At 45.9% G+C, this 23,593-nt stretch overlaps 1 long non-coding RNA gene across 3 annotated transcripts; it reads right to left on the bottom strand.

The window, feature by feature from the left end:
* Positions 1 to 3,671: 3,671 nt before the first annotated feature.
* On the bottom strand, positions 3,672 to 10,872 carry LOC131481700 (uncharacterized). 3 transcript variants are annotated; one of them, XR_009246518.1, is made up of 3 exons: positions 10,789 to 10,872; positions 8,918 to 9,171; positions 3,672 to 3,891 (listed from the first exon to the last, which is right to left on the bottom strand). It is a non-coding gene; the product is annotated as an uncharacterized LOC131481700 (long non-coding RNA). The 3 variants fall into 3 exon arrangements; XR_009246519.1 differs by lacking the exon at positions 10,789 to 10,872 and adding an exon at positions 9,511 to 9,846; XR_009246520.1 differs by lacking the exon at positions 10,789 to 10,872 and adding an exon at positions 9,407 to 9,517.
* Between the last annotated feature and the right edge of the window lie 12,721 nt (positions 10,873 to 23,593).

Genomic DNA, 23,593 nt, shown 5'->3' with positions numbered 1-23,593 from the left:
GCCTTCAGATGCACGGATGACTTCCTCTGTGCTTGGACCTCACCAGCACCTCTTCTCCTAGCAACAATCTTGTTCCGGCTTTATTTGATTGTTTCCTTAACAAAGATCCTATATGCTATTTCCAGAGACTGTGTTAAGATTGTTGCAAGTTGGGCCCAGTGCGGTGGCCTAGTGGCTAAAGTCCTCACCTTGCATGCACTGGGATCCCACACGGGCGCTGGTTCTAATTCCAACAGCCCTGCTTCCCATTCAGCTCCCTGCTTGTGGCCTGGGAAAGCTGTTGAGGACAGCCCAAGGCCTTGGGATCCTGCACCCATATGGGAGACCCGGAGGAAGCTCCTGGCTCCTGGCTTTGGATCAGTGCAGCACCAACCATTGCAGTCACTTGGGTAGTGAACCATCAGGGGGAAGATCTTCCTCTCTATTTCTCCTCCTCTCTGTATATCTGATTTTGCAATAAAAATAAATAAATCTTAAAAAAAAGATTGTTGCAAGTTCCCTGTGGGAATCTGAGAAGCCTGCCTTAATTGACACCGGCAAAACACTTGGCACCAGGAGGTTGCAGCTTCAACAAGGAGCAAAGGCAAGGCTTGTTTCTACTGTCGAAAGTTTTGTGTTTGGTGAATAGTCCAATTCATACGAAGAGTCAGAAGCTAGAATTCCAGGGAGCCGGCTCCATCTTGGATCTAATTGTCTTTTTTTCCCTGCTGCACAAAGTTGATTGATTTTGAAACTTTTCATATGAGAAAAATGTCACACAACTTTCTAGCCTTGCTTCCCTCCAGGGGAAGTTAAAGAGCTACGCCAGCATTTCAGTGCTGCACCATTTTACAAGGTGGGATCGTTTAAAACATTAGTTATTACCGAGGCTATTGGGTATCATTGAGCCAGTAATAAAGCAAGGTCAGAGGCTACCCTATTTTTAGGGGAAAGAAGTCTTTGGCTAAATAAAGTGGCTTGGGACAATGAAAACTGCCGTGCCCTGCTGAGTTTTAACTGAAGCAATTATAATTCTGTATGTGTTAAATGCTGGGTCTCCACATAAACTTTAGTAATGGATTTGTTTAAAGATATATACAGTAACCAGTTCTCTATAATGACTCCCCCTTCTAAAATCTTTGTATCGTCTGATTTCCCCCTCATTACATGCACCAGTTTTTAAGATATGAGAAGTCTTTGAAAGCTTCATTAAAATGTATATTTTGAAAAAAAGGTATGCTTGTATTTCGAGAGATTTTTTTTACATCAAAGATAAGCTTTTATTTCCATTCTTGAAGTACCTCTCTATGCATGCACAGGCTCCTACTGTGTGTAATACCCAGCCCTTTTAGCCAGGGTGGGTGGCTTGGGAAACATGACCTTGCTCAGGCTGCATAGGAACATGCAGCATGCAGGCTGCCTCACGGAGGCAGGAAGATTAGCTGTGAGGTTGCTTTGTGTGTTCAGGAATGTTGAGGTTCAGGGGAAGGCAGTTCTCCTGACTCAGAGATCACCATCACACGACAACTCTATTCACTGGAAAATTAGCTTTGACTCTAAAGAACCCCACAGTATACAGCAAAGACACAATTGTATCGTTGGACAAAGTCTTATTCCAAAACCCCAGTCATTTCTTTTTGAGAGTTATCCTCAAAATTGATGTCATTGAAGTCATCCTTACTGGCTGGGCGAATGAGGTTTCCATGGATCCCAACACAAGGGATCTGGCAAATGTCAGAGATGATGGATAAGTCAGTTCCTTGTTCTGATCATTGCTCCTCATAAATATATGTAATGACAGTGTGTTATTAAGAAAATGTCAATTGTCCTTATTGGGAACATGGCTCTGTGTTGAGCCTTGGACTTTATTGCATCTACCGGAAATCAAGAGGCATTGTAGTGGGTGAATTCCATGAATAGCAGCTTAGGTTTTAAGTAAAAATATATGGAGGCCAACTTTCCTCCGGTCCTCCTTGACTGAGTCTTCTAGAACTCACACTGCAAAAAAAAAAAAAAAAATAGTTTATTTGTTCTTTTCCCTAGGCAAGCAGCCTCTGTCACTTACTGTTCTTTAATTTAAAACGTCTTACCTCTTAGCCAATATTATTCATTGCTTTAGAATAACTGTCTTACATCACTCACGTAAATGAAATTCACTATTGCTTCTGTAAGTTGCAGGATCCAGGATCAGGCTCCCCAGATCTGCCTGCATCCCACCGTCTCGGAGAGGTTGGGCACAGCCTGTACTTGTTAGTTATTCGAGACTCTTTTGAGAGTGCACATTATGACCGTGTGCTTTACATCGGTCGAAGTAGCAGACTCCTTGCCACATGGTGCCTTCCTTTTTGATAGGCTGACACTGACTACCCTTGGCTGTTTTTTGAAGAGGTCCAGGCTTCTCGGGGCACACATGCAACATAATTGCCCCGACAACAACCACCTCAAGCACCTGCTTCTGTCATCCATTGCTTTTTCTCAACAGCCACACGTACATGCGGATTTTTTTTTCCTGTGATAGTAACCATGCTACCAGATTCCTAGGGTGCCAAGTAGATTGAACTAACCAAAACACAGCACACATCCTAGGAGCTCAGTAAGAGTGTCAAATGCAACACCATTCTCTTTGTTTCACGGAGCCGTGTGATTATGGATAACTTGCCTGCATTTTTTTGCTTGTAAAATAATGCTGGCAAGACAAGGACCCGTTGGAAATGTGGGAAGGGAGGCAAGATTTCCAAATGAAATGGGAGATTGTGAAAGCACAACGCACAGAGTGATGGGATGGCTCCTCAGTGTACACTCCTGGACCAAGTGTTTTCAATATCAACCCAAGGTTTCAACACATTTCAGTATATTATATACTACATGCTATTATTAGTCATTTCAGAGTAGCTTGAAAAATTGCACAAAGTTCAGTGGATGCCCCAGTCACTGTAGACTAATGATATAGCTGGAAAAACTCCTCCCTACCTCTGCTTTCCTGTGAGAACATGAGCTGCGCTGTGTAAATTGGACTGTTAATCCTCACAGTTTCATTGCCTGGTTGACATGTTTTTCAGTGTTTCGGATTTCTCTCTCTGAAATTAGCGTGCACTGTTAAGGCCTACGTTTCAGAAATGAATGCAGTCCTTGACTTTGGTCCATTCTAATGCGATCATTAAGTAACGCTGGGGGAAAGTGCACCACTTGAAACAAGCGATGTGAAGCAGATGTAGCTCCATGAGTAACGTTTGAAGACGTGCATTGGATATGACGTCTTTGCACATTTCAGAAATTGCCAGCACAGTGGATTGTTTAAAGTATATGAAGTGAGATTTAGCAGCTGGGGACCACTGGTTTATCTACTCCACAGTGTTAAATCCCAATAAATGTTTTGAACAACGAACTGGTATGTGACACCACCAAATAACTTCTTCTGTTAAATGAAACTCACTCAACCTCCTGGAACAGCCGAGTTTTGTCATATCAAAGGATTATGGGCCACATGTTAATCCAGGGTAACGTTTAATCATGTAATTGTTATAGCTGTATTTCAGATGTTGTTAATGCTAGTATGCAACTTTATTTTATGCATTGTGGCAAGATAGGTCTTATAGCCTGGAAGTGAGCCAATCCAAAGGCCTCAGTTGATGGGTTGGAACTACTCGGTTTGGCCAAATGCATTTGTTGAGGGGGAAGACTTGTTGATGTTTTTTGACTGGAGTTGCATTTTGGTTGTCCAGATGTCTGCTCTTCATGTTCTTGGCTTGCTCTGGTACAAGTCAGGTTTACTGTGGTGTCCTGGGTCCCTGTTCTGTCAGAATCCATACAGGGGCTTTTGTCCTGCTCAGCTGGCTTACTGCAATTGGGGCATGCACCCTCCCCTGGCAAGCTTGCCTATTTTAAGTCTCCTCCCCTGGGGTCCAAAAGTTCCTGGAAAATGTACATTACAGAACAGTAAGCATAGTTATAAAAGCTCTTTTTCCCCAAAATAAAGTTTTAATTCTAATTCTCCCAGACCTCTTTGAAAATAATCTTGTGGCGTGATATCCCACAGTTCGGTTGGAAAAAACAAAACAACAGCCGTTCTCCACAGCAGGTGTGGCACTCTGGTTCCAAAACCTGACATGTGGCTTTTGTTTTTCTTAGTTCAGGTTCATCTCGGCTATCCTGGGTTTTACCTAAAGAGGTGGGAGGGAGCTGGTGTTGTGCCAGGCAGGCTGGTGGGCACACCCAGCTCCTGATGCCATCTTGTGCCTTCCTTGATGGGTTGTCTCGTAGCCATCCAGTTGGTGTAGCCCTTGCTTCTTTGCTCATGTTCCCAATGGGAAGGCTGCTTCAAATCTCTGTTATTTGCACACTGATACTGTGTAGGAATCATTTGATAATACCCACGGTGTTGGGGGTACACCAGGTGTGTAAGGGCAAGTCCCCATCTACCTAGAAATTCCATGGTGGCGTTTCTCTTCTTCAGCGTCACAGGGGTCCCCTGCTCTTGGACACCTCTTGGTCCACTGGGGATTGGATCCTACTGGAATTTGGCAGCTAGCCCCGGAAGCTCAGGTCTTTATCCCAAGTCCTTCGGACATTGACTCTTTCAAATGGCTCCGTTGCTTTGCTGGAAGCCCCTTGCCTTCTTGAAGGAACTACCCTCTGTGTCTACTCACAGCCGTCCTCCTGTGCTGTGTTCTCGTTTCCTAAGCCTTCGGGAGCACAGGCAGATTTTGAGGCTGGAGGAAGAAATTCTGGGGAAAAGTATTGTCAAATATTTCAAAATATTAAATTATCACCCGCATATGGATCATTCCAAAGCCAGGCACTGTGTTGACAACTCTACGCTATCGCAGTTTCACAAGTTACAAAGTGATTAGCTTTAGTTTTTTCCCCCATCATTAATAACAGGAAACCTAAACTCAAAGAGGTTAAATCATTGCAAAAGTGCATGTTCGTGGAAAATGCATATTTTGCAACAGCCATGTTTGTATTTCAAACATTTTTTTGGACAATAATAAGCTTTTCTTTGAGTTCTGTTTTTCCATGAATTTTCTATAATTTGCAAATGGAAGCGGATCTTGATCCCAGGCACTGTGGCAGGAGATGCTGTGTCCTGAGCAGCCACTTAACTCTCAGCAACACACCATTTACCCTGTCTGTTCAGTTTTCTAAAAGATTTATTTGGAGCTCAGAGTTACAGAAAGAAACTGAGAGGCAGAGAGAGAAGAGAGAGAGAAGAGAGAGAGAGATCTTCCATTTACTGGCTCACTTTTCAAATGGCCACCAAAGCCAGGGTTCAGCCAGACCAAAGCCAGGAGCCAGGGGCTTTATCTGGGTCTCCTGCATGGGTACAGATGTTCAAGGACTTGAGCCATCTTCTGCTGCTTTCCTAGGTCATAAGCAGGGAGCTTGATCAGAGTGGATACCAGCCAGAGCACGAACCAGCACGCATGTAGGATCCTAGTGCAGCAGGCAGAGGATTAGTCTGATACTCCGCCACACTCAGCCCAGTGTCTAGTACTTTAAAAGTCACATGTGGAAAAAAAAAGTGGAGTAATTAGGACTCAAACCAGCTCCTATATGGGATGTTAGCAATACAGATGGCAGCTTATCCTGTTGTACTACAGCACCAGCCCTCATTTATTCATTTTTGTTAAAAAAAAAAAAGTATTTGAAAGGCTGATCAACAAAGTTGGCAGGGGGTGGCCATTGTGTGCAGTGGACTAAGCTGCCTTTTGTGATTCTGGTGTCCCATATCAGAGAATAGTTCAAGTCCTAGCTGCTCCTCTTCCAATCCAACTTCTTCCTAACGCCTCTGGGAAAGCAGAGGCCGACTGTCCAAGGGCTTGGGACCCTGCCATCCATACAGGACACCTAGATGCTCGTCCAGGCTTCCAGCTTCAGCCTAACGTAGCTTCAGCCACTGCAGCCATTTAGTCAGCGAACCAGTCAATGGAAGAGCTCTCCATCTCTCTTCTCTCTCTTTCCCTTTCTGTCACTTTGCCTTTCAAATAAATAAATGAATAAATAAATCTTGAGAGAGACAGATGCCTGCAATGGGGTCTGAAGCCAGGGCCTGGAACTCCATCCAGCTCTCCCGCATGGGTAACAAGTGCCCAAGAATGTGGCCCATTTTCTGCTGCCTTCCAGGGGAGACATTAGCCGGAAGCTGGATCAGAAGTGGAGGCAAGGCTGCAAGCCATGTCCTCCAACACAGGTCAGTGCAACCCCAAGTTATTCACAGGTCATCTAAGAAGAATCCAATGGGACAGAAAAGCTTCACCCCTAAGACCATAGATTTTGCTATGGGTTCCCCAAAAGAGGTGCTGAGGAACAGGGCACAAAATTGTTGCTCAGGGAATTTCTGTGACGTCAAAATGTTCTTTAGGACACTTTCAGGGGCATGGGGATGTGAAAGGGCTATTTTTACTGCTGCCAAAGAAATTCACAAATACTCTTTCTGCTGCAGGACTGGTCTCATGGCAGGCTGGAGACGTCGGTAAAGGCAGTAAAGAATTTGAACTTCTTTGGCTTTCACTCAAAGGCCACACTCAGTTGCAGCCCTTGTTAAAAGTTAAGCCGGGACACGTCTCTGAGGAGAAGCTCTAGCTCCCCTTCTAGCCTGGGCCAGTCATGAATGCCGATTATCCGGCCGTAATCTGAATCACATGTGCGGCCCTTGTCTCTTGTGCTCCTCATGACTATTTTAGATCAAGCAGAAGAGGCACTGGCTTCGAGACAGAGCTACTCAGGGAAAGGCCTGGTGCTGGAAACGCTGTGATGTCACATGCCGTCTGCACAGAGTGGGGGTGGGGTGGGAGGCTCACTGGGAAACGCCACCCCTGGGTGGTCACTGGCAGCCTCCCTGGACCCAGAATGAACGCACTTCAAAACACAGAGCTCAACTTGTCAGAAGACGCCAATGCGGACAAAGGAAGGTTCAGCAGCCCATTAGCATTTTGGAGTCTGGGATTCACTTAACACACAGATGGTCTTGATTATGCCTTTGTCTCTGAACTGCTGAACCCAGAGAGCACAACCCAGGTGTCTCTAGGAACACGTGTCCACCTGTTGGTTCCCATGGCTTCCATGGTATTGGGGTGGTATGTGTAGGTTTAGGGTGTGGCGTGTAAGGATTTTCCATGTGTTTAGCATCCTTACTGTTTGAGAGACAGAGAGCGCAGTCCTTCATCTGCTGGTTCACTCCCCAAATGCCTGCCACAGTTAGGAGCCAGGAACTCCATCCTGGTCTCCCACATGGGTGACAGGGATGCAGGCACTTGGGCCATGTTGGAGCTCCGTTCTGGTCTCCAACATGGGTGGCAGTTTCTAGGTTAACCTAGCAGGAAGCTGGATCAGAAGCAGAGATGCCAGGCCTTGAACAGGAATGTCAGTGTTGCAAGTGATGGCTCACCCCACTGTGTCACCGTGCTGGCCAAAGGCAGCCTCCGTATCCCCTGAGCCTCTGTATTTCCTGTTCTGTAAAATGGGAGACTTGTGGAAGTCCTATTCCACAAGGGTACTAGGAGACTCCCATGGGGATGCATGGAATTGGAGGAGCATCAGTCACAGAAAAGCTCATGCTTACTGTCATTAGAGGTCAGCAGCATGGGCTGAGGACCACAGAGGACATAGGGATGTGAGGGAGAGGCCCCAGTCCCTTCTTCCTCCTGCAGGTTATTCGCCTCCCACACATGCTTTTTTGTTGCCCTTCGAGATTGCCAGATGATCCTTGCCCATCAGATTCCAATTTTTGAGATAATCCTCAATGGCCAGCATTTTTAAGGCCCTAAAGGTGTAACTTGTATCCTGTGTATTGCCATAGGTGACTGTTTCTTCCCACTATGTTGCCCACATGTAGTATGGATCAGACTTTCTAGAACTTTCCTCGAGCAGAATTCTGTGTGTTCCCATAGCTCGTTTAGCTTCGGGCCCTGCCCAGTTGCTCACGTTCTGTGCCTGCTTTGTGCACCTGCGTGAACTGAGTTTGCTTGGACGTGCTCTGCTCACTGTCCTCATGTGTTTATATCATGAAGTCAGCTGAGCAGGAGTACCGGAATGGCTGTTGGAATCGGAGACTGCTGCCTTTTGTAATCAAATACTGCCAAGTCCAGGGTTACATCTTGGTTTCACCTATGTGGCGTAGTTTCCTGACAGGCGGCCTCGGTGAGTGCAGGCAGCTATCACCAAAGCAATGACAATGTCTCCTGGCCACCCTCTCCGCATGGCAGAGTGGGCCATGCCTTCTGTTTTGCCAGAGGCGGGGCAGGTACATTGGATGGCAGCCACAGCGAAAGCTTGCACAGGCCCTACTCAGGACTGGAAGGACAGGAAGTGTGACTCTGAGTTTTGGGGTTCTAGGCTAACAAGTCTGGCCAAACTAAGTTGGGGCTGTAGTTTCTGAAAACAAGAGGGGAATTTGATGAAGCAGATGCGTGGGGCAAAACAGCAGAAGTTGCAAGGCGGTTTCCAAGGGGCAACAGAGGACCTGCACAGGGCACCCTTGCAAGGGCAGGTCTGCCCCCCTCACTTCCCAGACAGGGGCTCCTGAGATGGAAAATCTGCATGTAAAACAAGCTCCCTACGGGCAAGGTTGTGCTTCCCAAAAACCTGCCTGTGTGTGTGCATGAACAAGGTCCTGCTGGTCTCTGCCACACACCTCTCCTGATCGCAGGGAGGTGCCAAAGGGTTTCCTCTCAGACACGTGTCCTGGCTAAGCATCAAGCCCCTTCTGTTATGGAGAATCAAGACAACACCAGGAAGTGGCAAGCAGCCACAACGAGGGGTGGGAGCCCTGGGGTTGCACCTCCTCAATGTCCTGACTGTGTCATCACCTTGAACAGCCAAGGCAGAGCCTCCGACAGCCACAGTGTGGCTGTTGTTTAGGTCTCTTGGAAAAGGGGAGAGGCCCATGGCTGGCAACAGCAGGGTCTGGCTGATGGCGCCTGCTCGGCAGGTGTCTTACCGATTTCGTCAGGGCACCTCAGGAGACGTCAGCCTTCCTTTTCTCCCTGTGTTACGACACATGCCGTGCGTCTCTTAAATTCTCCAACAGCCCTGGCAGAAAGCCTGCGTGTAATCTCCAGGATTTTCCAAAATGAATCCCCATGCCCTTCGGATAAGCAGAGGCCCAGGGACTCAGCAGAACGAATTCAGCCCTTAATTCCTCCACTGTGGAGTCAGCAAGAGCCATGCACAACCTTGGGCTGTTGGTGAGGGCTTTAGGGGGAAAAAAAAAGGGAATTTAATGTAGCACAACGGATGCATTCCAAAGACAGAGTGAACATGCCTGGGTCATGTTTGTTTTTACAAAGAGAGCTCTGATTCTGTTAAAGGATGACAGCTGAGCCATCTGTAACCCAGAAGAAACATTTCTGTGCCTTGTTCCAACCCAAATTTTCCAGCAGAATTTAACGTCATTTGCCCCACTCCCCACCCCCAAAATGAGAAAAACCTGCTTCCAGGATAAGACGTGGCGTTTCAGCAAAGAATAACAATCTCCCTGAACTCAGTTCTGAGTCACCAAGCAGTGGTTTCTATTTGAAATCCTCGGCGTACCGCAGCAGAGGGCATGCCAGAGCTGGGCGGGGTAAGCACGGCCCTGTGGCTGCACCCCCTTCTGTAGGTGGCTCCGCAGGCAAGGACCCAGGGTGCAAGTGTCAGCAGGCATTCGGGTGCGGCTCCTGGGCACTGCGCCAGGGCCCCAGGCTTTTGCAAGGAAAGCCAATCTCTTAGTCCCTTGCAGGGAGGAGGTGGGTAGAAGACTGTGCCTGCCAAGCCCAACAGGGTCTTCTGAACACACGTGCAGCTAAACACGCACCTTCTCCATAGAAAGTACTAATTGTGATTAAGGACAGGGCTCATAGGCGATCACATGAAGCTGAAATGGGGAGGGAGGAGGTGCAACCCATTTGCTTTTGTGTCATAGAGCCCTTTTGACTGAGTCTGAGGTTGCCCTACCAAGCACACTCATGCAGGGCACCTGTTGTAAGAGTCTACTGGCCTCCTAGTCCTCACTCCTGTGGAGGCTCAGGCCCACGCCAGTGCTGAATCCAGGGTCCCTCCTGCCTCTGTTCTGGAGATCCTGATGGCAGGGAGATGAGAACTCCACATCCCGAGAGCCCAGTGGGACTGCCGCATGTCTGCTCTTCTTGCTCCCTCAGCTGAGGGCAAGATGAGACACAACTAGGCAGAGCAGGTTCCTGAATTTCCTTGGCTTCCTTGGACGCAAGTCCACGTCCAAACTCAGCCTGCTAGATCAACCCAGCAGGACCTGGACAGGTTCAGTTGGCTAAGGCTGGGTCGAGAGCAAGCTCTCCTCTAGCAGAAAAGGAATAGCCTGGAAAACATGCCCCTTTGGGCCAGGCTTTCCTTCCCCCATTTCCAACATTTGAATCATCTACAGAAGAAAGGACGTGTTCTTTCCCTTGTTTTCACAGGAGGGCATGCTCTTTAAAAAAAAAATACAAAACTGGGCAGAGGCCAGGAGGCTGAAACCTGGATGGCATCACCCACAGGGTACCCTGGTGCAGCCCAAATGCCCCACTGTCACACATGTAGAGTCGATGAGAAAGAATGGCCACTTGCATGACCTACAGGGTGGTAGTTTTGCGGAAGGAATGGTGGGGAATTCAGGTGCAACAGTTGCTTCACACATGGAATACAAATCCCAAACTTTCCCAGGGCACCACAGACAGGACTCCAGAGCAAGGATGGGTGAATGTCCCCCACTGGAGACACACCCAGATGAAGATTACTTTTTCCTTTATTTTTTTTTTAAAGAATTCTTAAGTGTCTTGTTTTCTGTTATCCTGAAGTCATTGAAATGAAAATCACCACTGAGTGGTTTAGCAGTAAGGTGTTCTGTGGGTGATGAGCTTGTGTGATAACGTCCAGCAGATCTCCAAGACCTTGCATTCCAGAACAAGGTTGTTGAGAACCTGCTGTGTTCCAGGTTCAGTGGCAAAGCAGCCGGCTCATGTTGTCCATCAGCTGTCAGTTTTTGGAATGTTGCTACACAAGCCAAAACATATGAGAAAGCCACTGTCAACAAAACAGGCTGGTGAAGGGACAAAATAGTCAGCCCAAGGAGAAGTTTCCAGACAGGAATGGAAGCTCCCCAGTGAGAGGTCTTAGATTGCTAGAGGAGTGGACTTATTCACAAATGGCCCTGGGCTAAGGAGACTGCTAGGGGGGAAACAAAAAGGGTCCTGTGTTCTGTCTCAAGAAGAGATCTGAATGCAAAAATCAAAACAGTAAAAATATTAACAAGTTGTTTCCCAACTTTGGAAAGAGTGAAACTTGCCAACCTATCTCTCAAATTCACTCCCGATAAGGAAGAGGACTGATTAATTTAGTTGTATTAAGATAAAACATTCATGCATGGGGGGAAAAGTCAGACTACAAAGAATGAGATAGAAGCATGAGTTAGGAAGACAAATAACACATAGATGGGTCACTAGCCTTAATGTCACTTGCCTTAATAAAAATACCTCAAGAACAGGGAGAAAAACCCTATAGTTCTGGAGACAGATGGATTAGGAATACAGACAGACTCTAGACAGAAATCATGGTCTGTCTTAACAGGCTGAAAAAATGCTTAGTTTCATTTATAATAAAATGAATAGAAAATCAAAACAAAGGCAAATGGGCATTTTTCACCTGTTAGATGCCTGAATCCAGAAGTACTCCAACATGATCGATTGGCAAAGCTGTGGGGGCCATGTGTTCTCGAGTGCTGCTGGTAGGAATGTGAACAGGTGCAACCCCTGTGCCAGACTCGAGCACTCCTGGCAAGGTTGGCATGTACCTGTGTGAGCCAGCCATTCTACATCTAGGCCTCTGACAAAGATAGGAAAAGATTGGGTTCACAAGGCTCCTCATAGCAAGAGCCAATGCGCAGGAAGCGAGACCTGGCTGAGTAAAATGCAGATGTGGCGTTTTCAGAACCCAAAACTTTGCGGTTTCCAGAGAGAATGGGAGTGGCCCTGAGAACAGCTGCGATGAGACTTCAAAGGGATGTGAGTTGACCAAGAAAGAGAAGTGTGTCTCTTGCTGTTGCCTATCACAGAAAGGGGTTATATGCCTACATAGAGCATGGAAACTTGGAGGACGGAGACGCTGGAAAACCACCATGTGCTTAAAACATGGCTCCTTCACGCAGGAGAACACAGGTTACAGCAGGGAAAGACTTCTCGAATTTGTTTAGTAGCTGAGGCTTTGGAGTCATGCAAGTGTTTTACCTAATTGTAGACATAGAATTTGAAAAGCAATCACTAAAACTTGAAAATACAGCGAGACAAATATGCCTAACTGTGTGGCATGGCAGAAGGAACGACAGAGGTTATGAAATGTGGCGGTCAGGTTGTAGGTCACTGTGAGAATACACCATCAGGTCAGTGAGAGCTGCAGACACATCTTGCCCTATTTTTAGGAATCCTCTCATTGGTGCAAATGTGTGGATTGTTATTCCTAGTCTCTTGTAAGTATGATGTGGGTTAAACAAATAGTTATGTGGGTGTCACCGGGACAGAAGATTTTTAGCTTGAGACAGAAAGACAGATAGATGTAAGATAATTGAAATACAATCCCATGGCCTTGATTGCGATTGAGGAGTAGCAAAAAGAGATAGCTCTTTCAAGCTCTGTGCTCTCAAAAGTCTTAGAAACAAATGACCCAATCAGTAGCAATGAGAACAACTCGCACCCAGACTGCGGTTTTGTGAAATGGAATCCAATCTCCTTGGCAAGATGGCTGATCCATGTCTGGAAGGAACCCAGCCAGGTTTGCCTAGGGTGGCTTGCATAACTGAGAGCCAGGAAGCTACTAACGGCGAGAAGGGACATGTCCCAGAGGCTCAGGAGACAACTTGCAAAGCTCCCACAGGGCAAATATTTTAACATCAATAAAGATCATAACTCTATGGATGGAAACCCATCAACTGTGTCTGAATCCCTGAGCTGCAAATGGTGCCAGGGGGAGAAAAAAAAAAGCAAAAATTGATCATTTTTGGAGAATGTTAGGGAGCAGTTGAGTTAGGAAACTGGTAAATAAAGGAGAGAAAAAAGCGTTCATGGAAACAAAGATGTTAATGAGAGGAACTTCCTTGTGTAGAAGATAGGACAGCTGATGCAGAGAACTGATAGAAGGGAGGAGGCCAGCAGAGGCACAGCCTTGGCTCCAGACGCCCTGCCCGAGCCAGGGCCTGCCCTGCGAGATCCACTTTGCAAATCCTGATGATGAACAAACAGACTCACTCAGGATTCTCAGGGGCTGCACAGTAAGGAAAAATAGATAAGTAAATAGATAGCAAACACGGTAAGGAAAAATAGATAAGTGAACAAATAAAACACAACCCAAATGGTGGGAGAGCACAGTTCTACCCATAATGTCCTCTCCTCAAAATCAAACTTGAGTCTGATGGCAACGCCAGACCCGACTGCCAATTACAGCCTAGAGAGGGACTGGAGCATCAAGTTAATTCCTTGGGGATGCAATCAGCTCGGTGTAGACTGCGGGAAATGCTACAGGACAAATGACCCACTTTCCTCAACCAAAAACTTCAAAGATATAGAAAAGAGATGAGGAAGAACTTATAGATTAAAACAGACTCAGAGATTCACAGCCACGCCCATTGTGTGGACCTAATTTGAATCCTTGTTTGAACAAACAATTGAAAAAACATGTGGGACAGTCAAGGCAATGTGTGTACTGCTTGCGGACCAAATACTGGGCAAATCTGGGGACTTGTTGTGGCTCATTCTTTTTCACATATGACAGTGCTTAATAGTTCTTTTCAATTGTCATCCTATCAGGCTACATATAAATTAATTGAGATGATATCTGAGATTTCCAGAATAAGATGTAGCTTAGAGAAATATGTGGGATATAGGTAAATCAACATTGGTCATAAATTGATCATTTTTGAAGCTGGTGAAAACATCACCAGTTTCATTAAACCACTTGCTCTACTTTTCTAAACTTTCAAATTTTTCCTTTAAAAAAAAAAGTTAACAGTGAAGGGGAAGCTTTATAATTCATAATCCATGCCAAAAATCAGTGTGAACTATCTAAATCCCTCGATGGAGAGCTGGCAGAGTTTTGACCATCCCCCCAGATAGTCAAGGAATCTTCATTTCTTTTCACTTTATTATCACACTTATTTAAAAATATATATAGCAAGCCCAATAACCCACAATTTCCCTGGATTCTGAAGCGGTGACTTCAGCAGATTTAAAAAGTTCCATTTAAAACTTGAAATTATCATTGCCAAAAATGACTACAAAGCAGGCGCCACTGGAAGACCCCTCTCACTCCCCGGACTCCTCCTTCTGCCTCTCTTCCCGTGCCCATCTGTTTCATTCATTGTGCCAGGGGAAGTATCACCCTTTTAATTTCCCAACTGCCATGGATAAGATTAATAATTGTCAACATTTCAGCTGTGAAATGGATGTCAGTAATTCCTTGGGTTGAGCTCATTTTAAAGCTGAGGATTACACAAAGATTGGTTGCCCTGTACATCCAAGTGCACTATTTGTAGAGAATAGCCTAAAGCTGGTTGTGGTGAAGTTGGAACAATCGGATCTTGCCTGGCTTTGAGGAACATCTCCAAATGATGCTAGGAAGCAGTAAACCAGGGGCTGCAGGTGGTGGGAGAATTCTAGCTTCCTGGTAATGTGCGCCCTGGGAAGCAGCAGGTGGTGGCTCAAGTGGTTGGGTCGCTGCCATCCATAGTCACGGCTGCCAGCTTTGACCTGACTCGGACCAGGCTCCTGTGGCCCTTTGAGGAGTGAACTCAAGGAGGGGAGTGCTCTCTGCCTCTCAAATAAACAAGCAAATATACAGACACATAAATAAAGATAGCCATTTCGGAGACCATCTCACCCCCCGGCTAATTCCAGCAAGGGACCTTATTTAGTGCCAAGTTCTCTGCTCACTCGCTGAAGGAAGATTTGTGGAGCGCTCAGCAGCCACGAGACAATGCATCCAGTGCCGTGGGAAACGAAGCAAGAGCAGTCTGGGACCTTACTGTGGTCAGCACTTAGCGGAAAGAACAAAACAGCACAGCACTTGAAAGTTTGGTGAGAGCTCTGTGTGGTTCTGAGAAAGCAGTGTGAGGTTTGCAATGCATGGCTGGTTTCGGTGGGGCTGGCTCGAGGAGAGGTCCCTAGGGAAGGCAGTGAGTGGGGTGCTTCAGCGGGTTGGCGGGATTTAGGTGGCCTGAGCTGGATGTGTGTCTGTGCACACAGAGGCATGCACACACACGTGCCTGGGCATGTATCTGTGCTAGCTGTCTGGGAGACAGGATGAGTCTGGAAGGAGTGTTTCTGTTGAGAGAGGTGGCCTAAACCAAAAGCTACAAATGGGACTCGGGCTGGTGTCTGGAGAGCGGGAGCAGTTTGTTTACATCTGGCTGCATCCATCCTTGGGAGTTTTAGAGCAAGGTCCTGTCTATCAGGTTTGCCTGGGTCTGCGGCAGTTTTTCCTAAGAGCCCACCCTTTATTTCTGTTGTAATGAAAAAGTTCTTCCCAAGAGTCTGCAAGGGTCGTTTCTTCCAATCCTGCAGTGACAGATAGTGAAATAATTAGATTGAGCTTGATTAAGGGATATAATTTGTTTTTCTGGGTCTCTAAGCTGTTGGCTTCTTTTAATCGTTGATTATTTTAACAGAATTCATTGTCCAGCACTTGGAAAACAGATGAATTTGTATTGAGCTAATTTAATTACAAGATCTATTTACTTTACAAGAGGAGATGCCTTCTGGGGATTCCTATAAATAGCCAGCTCTCCTCGTTGTGTTTATAATATAGTTGCTTTTGCTAAAGATTCCATTTACTCTGAATTTTCAGGTTTGAGTATGTGGCACGAGGCACACTGTAACAGCAGCTTGGGAGTCAACAATGTGCTTTTGTCTGTGTTACACAGTCACAAGAGGTCATTGTTCATGGCTCGCACCAGTGGTCTCCAAGTTTGCTGGCGGAGGGGGTGGCATACATGCCAATCTCTTGGGAAAAATAGCAGAACTTATATTTGCAGTCATTTTAAGGAGAAAGAAATTAATGCTACTGATATTTAATATGTGAATCTTTGATGGTAGTACATGTAGATAATTTTAAAGTAAATATACATATATCAGGATTGCGTGTTCACAGAGGTTGTTTTTGGCTGGCTTGCATTCTGACTGGCAAGCACTTGGGGCGTTTGGTATTTAAACATCAGCCTTGCGCTTGGGGCTAATCTAAACTGCTAGTCTTTAGATGACATTCCGGGAGCCATGGAAGGGTTTGAGCAGGGGAATGACTTGATTAAAGGCCATCTTTTGAATTGGAAAGGGAACAGAGTGGAAACCGGGAGATGGGTTAGGACATGTCCACAGCGTTCCCTCTCTCCCTCCTTCCTCGCCCACCGTCTTCGTATCCTTTTTTCAAAAGAACATTGCATTCGTTTGAAAGGACTAAAGATCAATAACTAAGCAATACCAATCATGGCTAAGATTTATTAAGCTGTTACTAGGAGCCAGACTCTATGCTAAACAACTGAAATCAGGGCCTGGATAGCTAACGGTGACCCTGTGTGTCGTGGGATGGATAACCCCTGCTGCAGATTAGAAAACTGAGGTTTTGAGAGAAGCTGAGGGGAAACGTGCTCAGACTCATATGGCTTGTGTATTGTGAACCACAATGGGCTGACTCCAGAGCCCGCAAACACGACGCACCTGCTCCTGAAGGCTTGATGTCCTGAAGAACGGCACCACAGCACTCCAAGATGCTGTTTGTAGTGCGGGCAGCTCCTCAGAGGGGTAGGGCTTCCCTAAGGCCCAGGGTTTCTGGTTAAAAGAGGCCGAGCTATGCTTTTCTTTACAACTCTTACAAAGTTCTCATATGTTCCTTAGTGACTCCGTCAGCATCCATGCATAGAAAATCAGAGTGTCCCATTTCTCTTTTCTTCCAATCCACAGACCCTACAGAGCAATGGCAAAGAGGACTTGCAATATATTTTGACTTTCAGAAAGTGCTGCGGCTCAGAAACATGTGGCAATACACCTGCAGCATCTTCAATCGTGGCCTCAGGATCCTGCTGTATCCCTGTGTGCTTCTTGATGAAACCTTAGCAGGGGAACAGTTCAAAATGCACTTGTCAGCAAGATCGAATTCCACCCTGTGGTGAAGAGCATGCAAACCAAGTCCCCATGGAACAATAAGGATCTTATTTGTTCTGATGGCAAGTGGAATTTCCTGGCTTTTCTAACTTGTTCCTCTGTCATCATCACTGGAGTACAGAGGCGGGTGGGGGTGCAGGTAGAGAGTGAGGCTTGGTTCAGCTGATGAGTTTCAGTCAGTGTTGTTGCTGAATCCATAGGCGGAAGGGGAGAATGGCGGGGCTCTGTCAGTCCTCCTGACTCGGGATTTATGGCCACACCTGACTTCTGGTCTAGTCACTGCAGTGATGTGTCTGTTCGTTAATTCTTTAATTTCTTAACTGACTCAGTGCCCATTTAAAATGTGTTTAGTATTTATTTATAGTATTTATTTTAAAGGCAAAGAGAGAGCGAGAGAAACCGTTGATCTTCAATTTGCAGGTTCCTACATGGGTGGAAGGAACCCTACTACTTGGACTGCCACCTGTGGTTTCCCAGAGTCCACATTAACAGGAAGCAGGGATTGTGAGTGAAGCTGGGACTTGAATCCAGTTTTTCTGATATGGCATATGGATGTCTTAACGCACATCTTAACCAGAAGACCACATGCCCACCCCTCAACAGCTATGATCATGGAATTGTTGCATGAGTTAAGAGACGTATGAAGGAATTTGCTGTGGCCTCAGGCTTCTCTTATGCCTCTGCACCATGGTATCTGTGTGGTTTGCCAGGGTCTGACCTTTGGACTACTATTGTGGCAGAGTATTGGGCAAGAGGGATCCAGTGACAGCCCAAGATACCTCAAGGGAGAGAGACTTCAAGTTGATGACAAGGGGTGATAAGAAATTGGGGCCCAAGGCAAAATTTATAGTATGTGTTATCAAGGGGAAAGGGTGTATCTTGTTTAAACACAGACACACACAAACACTCTTTCTCTCTTTGGAACTGCTACAACCAAGGATAGAGAGCAGTTGATGGCATATAATTTGAGAGCTAGTCTTGACTTTGGCAATGACTTGTACCTTATGCCTTGTGCCTAGTGGGTACCAAGGTCAACAATTACATAAAGCGAAACCTTGAGCAAGATACTAAGCCTCCCTGGTTCTCATTTTCTGTATCCATAAATTAAGCAGAATTCAAGTAAGTCAATATAATATAGATGTGGTTTGACAATGAAGGCCTATTTTTTTTTTTACCAACAATTTTATAAATGGTTGGATTACAGGAGCCGAAAGTGTTTCAGAAACAGCAAAGACATCAACAAGTGTCCCAGGGTTGCTATGGATGAGGTTGGCTGTAGCAAGTGGGCCCAGTGTAAGCAGCAAAAACCCCCAGCTGAGAGTGAGTAACCACTCCATGAGTTTGAGTCCTGCCTCTGACACTGAATGCTGTGTCCTCAGGCTGCTGTCTCCTCTTAAGCCCCAGTGTATGTGATAACAGCAGACCTTTCCTCATATTGTCACTGGAAGGGTTGAATGGAAATCCTGTGGAGGCCCTTGGCTCACAGCCTAGCATGGAGCAGAGGCCGAGCATATGCTTGGGGGAACAGATAAAGGACATGCTCTCTGTTTACCCAACATTTTCCTTGAAGACTTTGCCAAACCATTCAGGTCACTGAGTTCTCTCGGTGCTCAAACATGGAAAGCAACACTTTAAGTTCTCCTCTGTGAGTTCCGTGCATCCAGGGCATCTGTATTCTTTTGTTCTGAGCCAGGAGTCACCGCACACGGCTGTGGCTTTCCTGAGTGCAGGGAAGGACTGTGTTGATACACTCCTGGGACTGTTCCGCTGTCAACCATTTGCTCTTCCTCATTAACCAACCCACATGTTGACATCTGGTTAAATACCAGCCTTTTTGTGAATTTAGCTGGCAGGAATTCATTGTCCAGTATTTGCCCCTGCTGCCAGGAACTAATCAGAGTTGCAGAAATGGATCTCCTAGAACAGCAAAGTCAGGTGACACCTGGTGGCCACAAGTCTGGCCTCAGAGAGGTGCCCAAGGAAGCCCTGGCTCCACTGGAAGTCAATGGGGCCATGTGTGCTTGGATGCTTGGTCTGCTGTTCCTGAAGTGAAGAGTTCTTGCTGGGACTACTAGAGTTGTAAAGGCTCTATGACACAGTTGGCGGGAGTGGTGGGTGGGGGTTGAATCTCATCTCCATTGGCCCTGAGTATGCAAATGTAGAGCTTAAAAATGCCCAATAAAAGAAGCAGGATCCCCCTCTACCCCAGCTTTTACCATGGTTGTAATCTTTATAATCTCTTTGTGTTGGTTGGTGCTAAGCCAAGAAAATTGCATTCTACTGCGATTATGTAATGAACACAGAAACCATGAAATATAAAACTAGATGGCAAGCAGAAGGAAAGGATTCAAATTGTGGAGCAGTGGTTTGGATGTTGTCTCTTAGGTCCTTCACTCCACTTAATCCTCATGAGTCTCACCATGAGGATTTAAAATGAAAATATCCTTGTTTCCAAGTGAGACATCTGAAGCCCCAAAGGGCTTAGAAACACTCCTGAGCTCTTTGGTTGTTAAAGGACAGAACTGGGGCTGCCACTCATGTCTTTGTGGTCATGCTCAGATCTTGCTATCCTTGTGTTACACGGGTGGGGTTCTCATGAGTACAAACGTGTCTTAAATATGCTAGAGGTGGAGGTGGTGCTGGCAAACTTATAAAAGTCTCTGAGGAGTCCATGATATTGTGGTACACCACTGCCTGCAAACCCAGCATCTCCACATTAGAGATGATTCGAGTGCTTGTTGCTCTGCTTCCAATCCAGCTGCCTGCTAATGTGTCTGGGAAAACAGTGGAAGATGGCTCGAGAACTTGGCTCTTGGCCTTGGCTTGGTTTAGCCTCAGCTGTTGTAGTCATTTAGGGAGTGAATGCAGATGGAAGTGTTCTCTCTTTATTTCTCTGTCTCTTCTGCCTTTCAAATAAATAAACAAACCTTCAAAGAGAGTGAGTGAGACATTAGCAAGGACTGTGGGCAGGGCAGTCAGGGAAGGGCGTGGGAACCACATGGCATGTCCTTACCCTGGCTAAGGTCACTGTGTTTAATGTCCTGAGATGTGCTACAGCTCATGGTGCTACACAGCACTTCAAAGAGCTTGTAGAAAAATGGGATTAGAGTAGGAGTTTATTTTTTGGTGTAAAACTTTTTGAAATCCTTACCTGGTTTGTCATACTCTGTATTTTTTCATGAACTGGAGAGTTGTATTCAAAAGAGCAGAGAGGAAGCATTAACAAGTGTTTACTCGTTGATGTTGAGGGCTTTTGTTAATTTGTATGAAACTGTAACAAATTTCCATCACAGTTTCTCTTACACATCCTTCGTAAAGGCCTGGGGACACCATTGGATGTTTCTGATTTTCCACATAAAAATCCAACAAAGCATGCTTTCTACCATAGAATGGTTTCATATTTCATCTGCTGCGTCATCATGGAGAATTGTTGGGACATAAAGCACCTTGACCTCATACCCTTCACCCCCACAAATAGTGAAAATATGACTAAATTTCAAATTGCATGCTGCTGCCTCCAACAGACGGACATGCACCTGACCAGGCCCCAGCAGGAAGACAGAGGAGCCATTTCAAGGTTGGACTGTTTGATCCCAGCTGTGTCATTCTGATCCCACAGAGTGTGTGGGTGGCTGGTGGAGGGAGCAGGCCATCAGCGGCCCGGTGCGTCTGTGGCTGTTTCCATTGGAACTGCTAGAGTAGCTTCCCAGTGCAAGTCTGTTGATTTGTTATATTTTTTATTGATCCTTGCTAAGTGCACATAGTCATGAGGCATATGTGACATTTAGATACCTATAATACAAGGTGTGATGATCAAAGCAGGGAATTAGCATATTTGTCACCTCAAATGTTTGTGATTTCTTTGTGGTGAGAACATGCAGTATCTGCTCTTGCAGCTCTGTGGAAGCATACAGCACAACATGGTCGAGTACAACTGCCTCCCTGTACACTAGAATTCCAGGATGCGTTCCTCTTTGTCAGTACCCAGTGACCGCCTCTCCTCATGCTCCTCCACCTGCTGCCTCCATAGTCCGTGGGAACTACTGCTCTGCTCCCCAGTTCTGTGAGATCAGCTGCTCTAAATTTCACCTGAGTGAGATTGTGCTGGATTTGTCTTTGGAATGTGGCGTATTTCATTTAATATAATGCCCTTTAGGTCCATCTGCCTTGCTGCAAGTGAGAAGATTCTATCCTTTCCAGGATTAAACAGACTTCCACTGTGTTTATGCCATGTTCCCTGAATCCATTCAACATTTAGGTTGAGTCCATATTTAGGCTACTGTGAATAGTTCTGGAAGAAATATAGGAATGCAAAAGTGTGACTGACTTCATTTCCTTTGATTTAATACCTAGGATTGGGGTTGCTGGCTTATGTGGCCATTCTGGGGACCTCCAGGCTATTTTCCGTAACAGTAATGGTAATTTGTGTTCTTAACGGTTTTGTACCTGGCTTCCCATTTATCCACATCCACACATTGTTGTTGTTGTTGCTTTGCTTTTTTGATACTAGCCATTCTAACCAAGGCAAGATGACATCTCATTGCGGTTCTGATTTATAAGTGTGGATTTTGGAGCCAACAACTTGTGGAGGTTCAGTTAAGGAAAGAACTGGCTCCTGAAGCCCTCATGTTGGCTTCTGAACGCTTTATTTCCAGGTTCAGGTTGAAACAAAAGCACCTCCTTGGACAGTACTTCCCAAGGCAATCTCTTTCTGGGGGTTAGGGAGTCGCCCAGTGAGTGGAGCAGTCCAGAGTTACAGTGAGCACTGGCCAGGGCTTTGACAACACAGACAGGTACATGTGGACCCTTTCTTTGGTTTCTCAGGAGAATTCCTAGAGGGTCTTCTGCTGGCTTCTCTGAGGGCACTTCTCAGGAATTTTTTCCACAGCTGAATGTGGAAGCCATGGAGAGCTTCCCTGCTGTCTGGGTCCTGGGCTATCCTCTGTTCCCCCTAGCTTCAGGCAAGGCTGCTTCTGTGCAGAGCTTCATGCAAAGCATGTTTCAGACCTGGGGAGTCAATTTCTTATCCTGTGGACACAGAACTAAGAATCTGTCTCAACAGCTATTTCATTTTTGTATCTCATCAGTTTATTTATTGAAACAATGTCTATTTAATGAGTACTGACTATATACAGTAACACAAAACCACACTAATCATCACAGTAGTATAATGGTGTCCTAGTCTTCTAATGCTTTCAATATTTCAGGTAGGTGGCTCAGAGCTAACTCTGCATTGTCTCACTAACCCCTGTAACAAAACTGTGATCTCCATGCCAGAGACAAGGCAATGATGTCAGAACACAATGGGGATGGCACAACCAGCACAGATGCCGATGTCACCTGGGAGAGACGCTAGGATGCCATAAGCCTTCTTCAGCCTCTGCTGTGGGCTAAGTGTGTTGTGGCTGCTGGAGTTAGGGGACTGTCATGAGAGGGCAAGACTTCTGTCCTCACAAGGCCGCCTTCTCAGAGAACATAGCACACACACAGAAGCGACAGCTGTCAGTCAACACGAGCTGCAGTAATAAGCTCCTGTCACTCTTTGGCCTTGAACAACCACAAGTGATTTGCTATAGTCCTGGACACTGGGCAATTCGATGGCCTGGGTACCAGCAAACTGACTTATGGGTGGCTATCTTTTCTCTGTGTCCTCACATGGAGGGGAAAGAAAGAGAGTGAAAAAAAAAAACCCTTATATTCACTGGTTCACTCACCAGATGCCCACACAACTGGATTAAACCACAGGCAGGAGCCAGGATTTCCATCTAGGTCTGCCATATATGGGTGACAGGAATCCAACAGCTACTTGGACTACCACCTGTTGACTCCCAGGTGCATTAGCTGGAAGCTTCACGGGAAGTGGAGGTGGGTCTCCATTCCAGGTACTCACATGGGCTGTGTATTGTCCAACCTTCAGCTTTACCTGCTGTGCTGCAACAGATGCCCCAGGAAGATTATTTTGTAAAAATAAGATTTGTCTGCTCACATTTCTTTTGACCTTGATTCTGTCTCTGGTGGTAAAAATGTTGCTTTCTTCTGAATGAGAAGGAAACTTACTCGAGATGACTTCAGAGTATATTTGTTGCACATCACTACTTATCTCCCAAAGTCCCCACTTCCTAATACCATCATTCCAATATGAACGGGGCAGTGGGTAAAGTTTCAAACAGTCCAGCCACTACACAACCCTAATATTAAATGGCCCCAAACCCAGCCATTGTGTCTGGATGCCACATCTTCGAACAGCATCTATAAGATCCATGTGTGGAACTGAGAAGGCTGACTGTCCCTAGGGGAACTTGACACCTGCTCTGGCCTTCCCTCCTGCCCCTGTGTGGTGTCTTCCTGTTCAGACTCCTTGAGTTTCTAAATTTAGATCATCTTTCATTTATTTCAATGCTTTTTTTAATATAAGCTTGTAATAGGACCCTTCTTTTGGTAAATATATTCCCAATTGTTTTAATCTTTCAAATGTTATTTTA

Source organism: Ochotona princeps, chromosome 13 (genome assembly GCF_030435755.1).
Source record: "Ochotona princeps isolate mOchPri1 chromosome 13, mOchPri1.hap1, whole genome shotgun sequence".
In the NCBI taxonomy this organism is placed as follows: domain Eukaryota; kingdom Metazoa; phylum Chordata; class Mammalia; order Lagomorpha; family Ochotonidae; genus Ochotona; species Ochotona princeps.
This window is presented reverse-complemented; position numbering and strand designations above follow the sequence as displayed.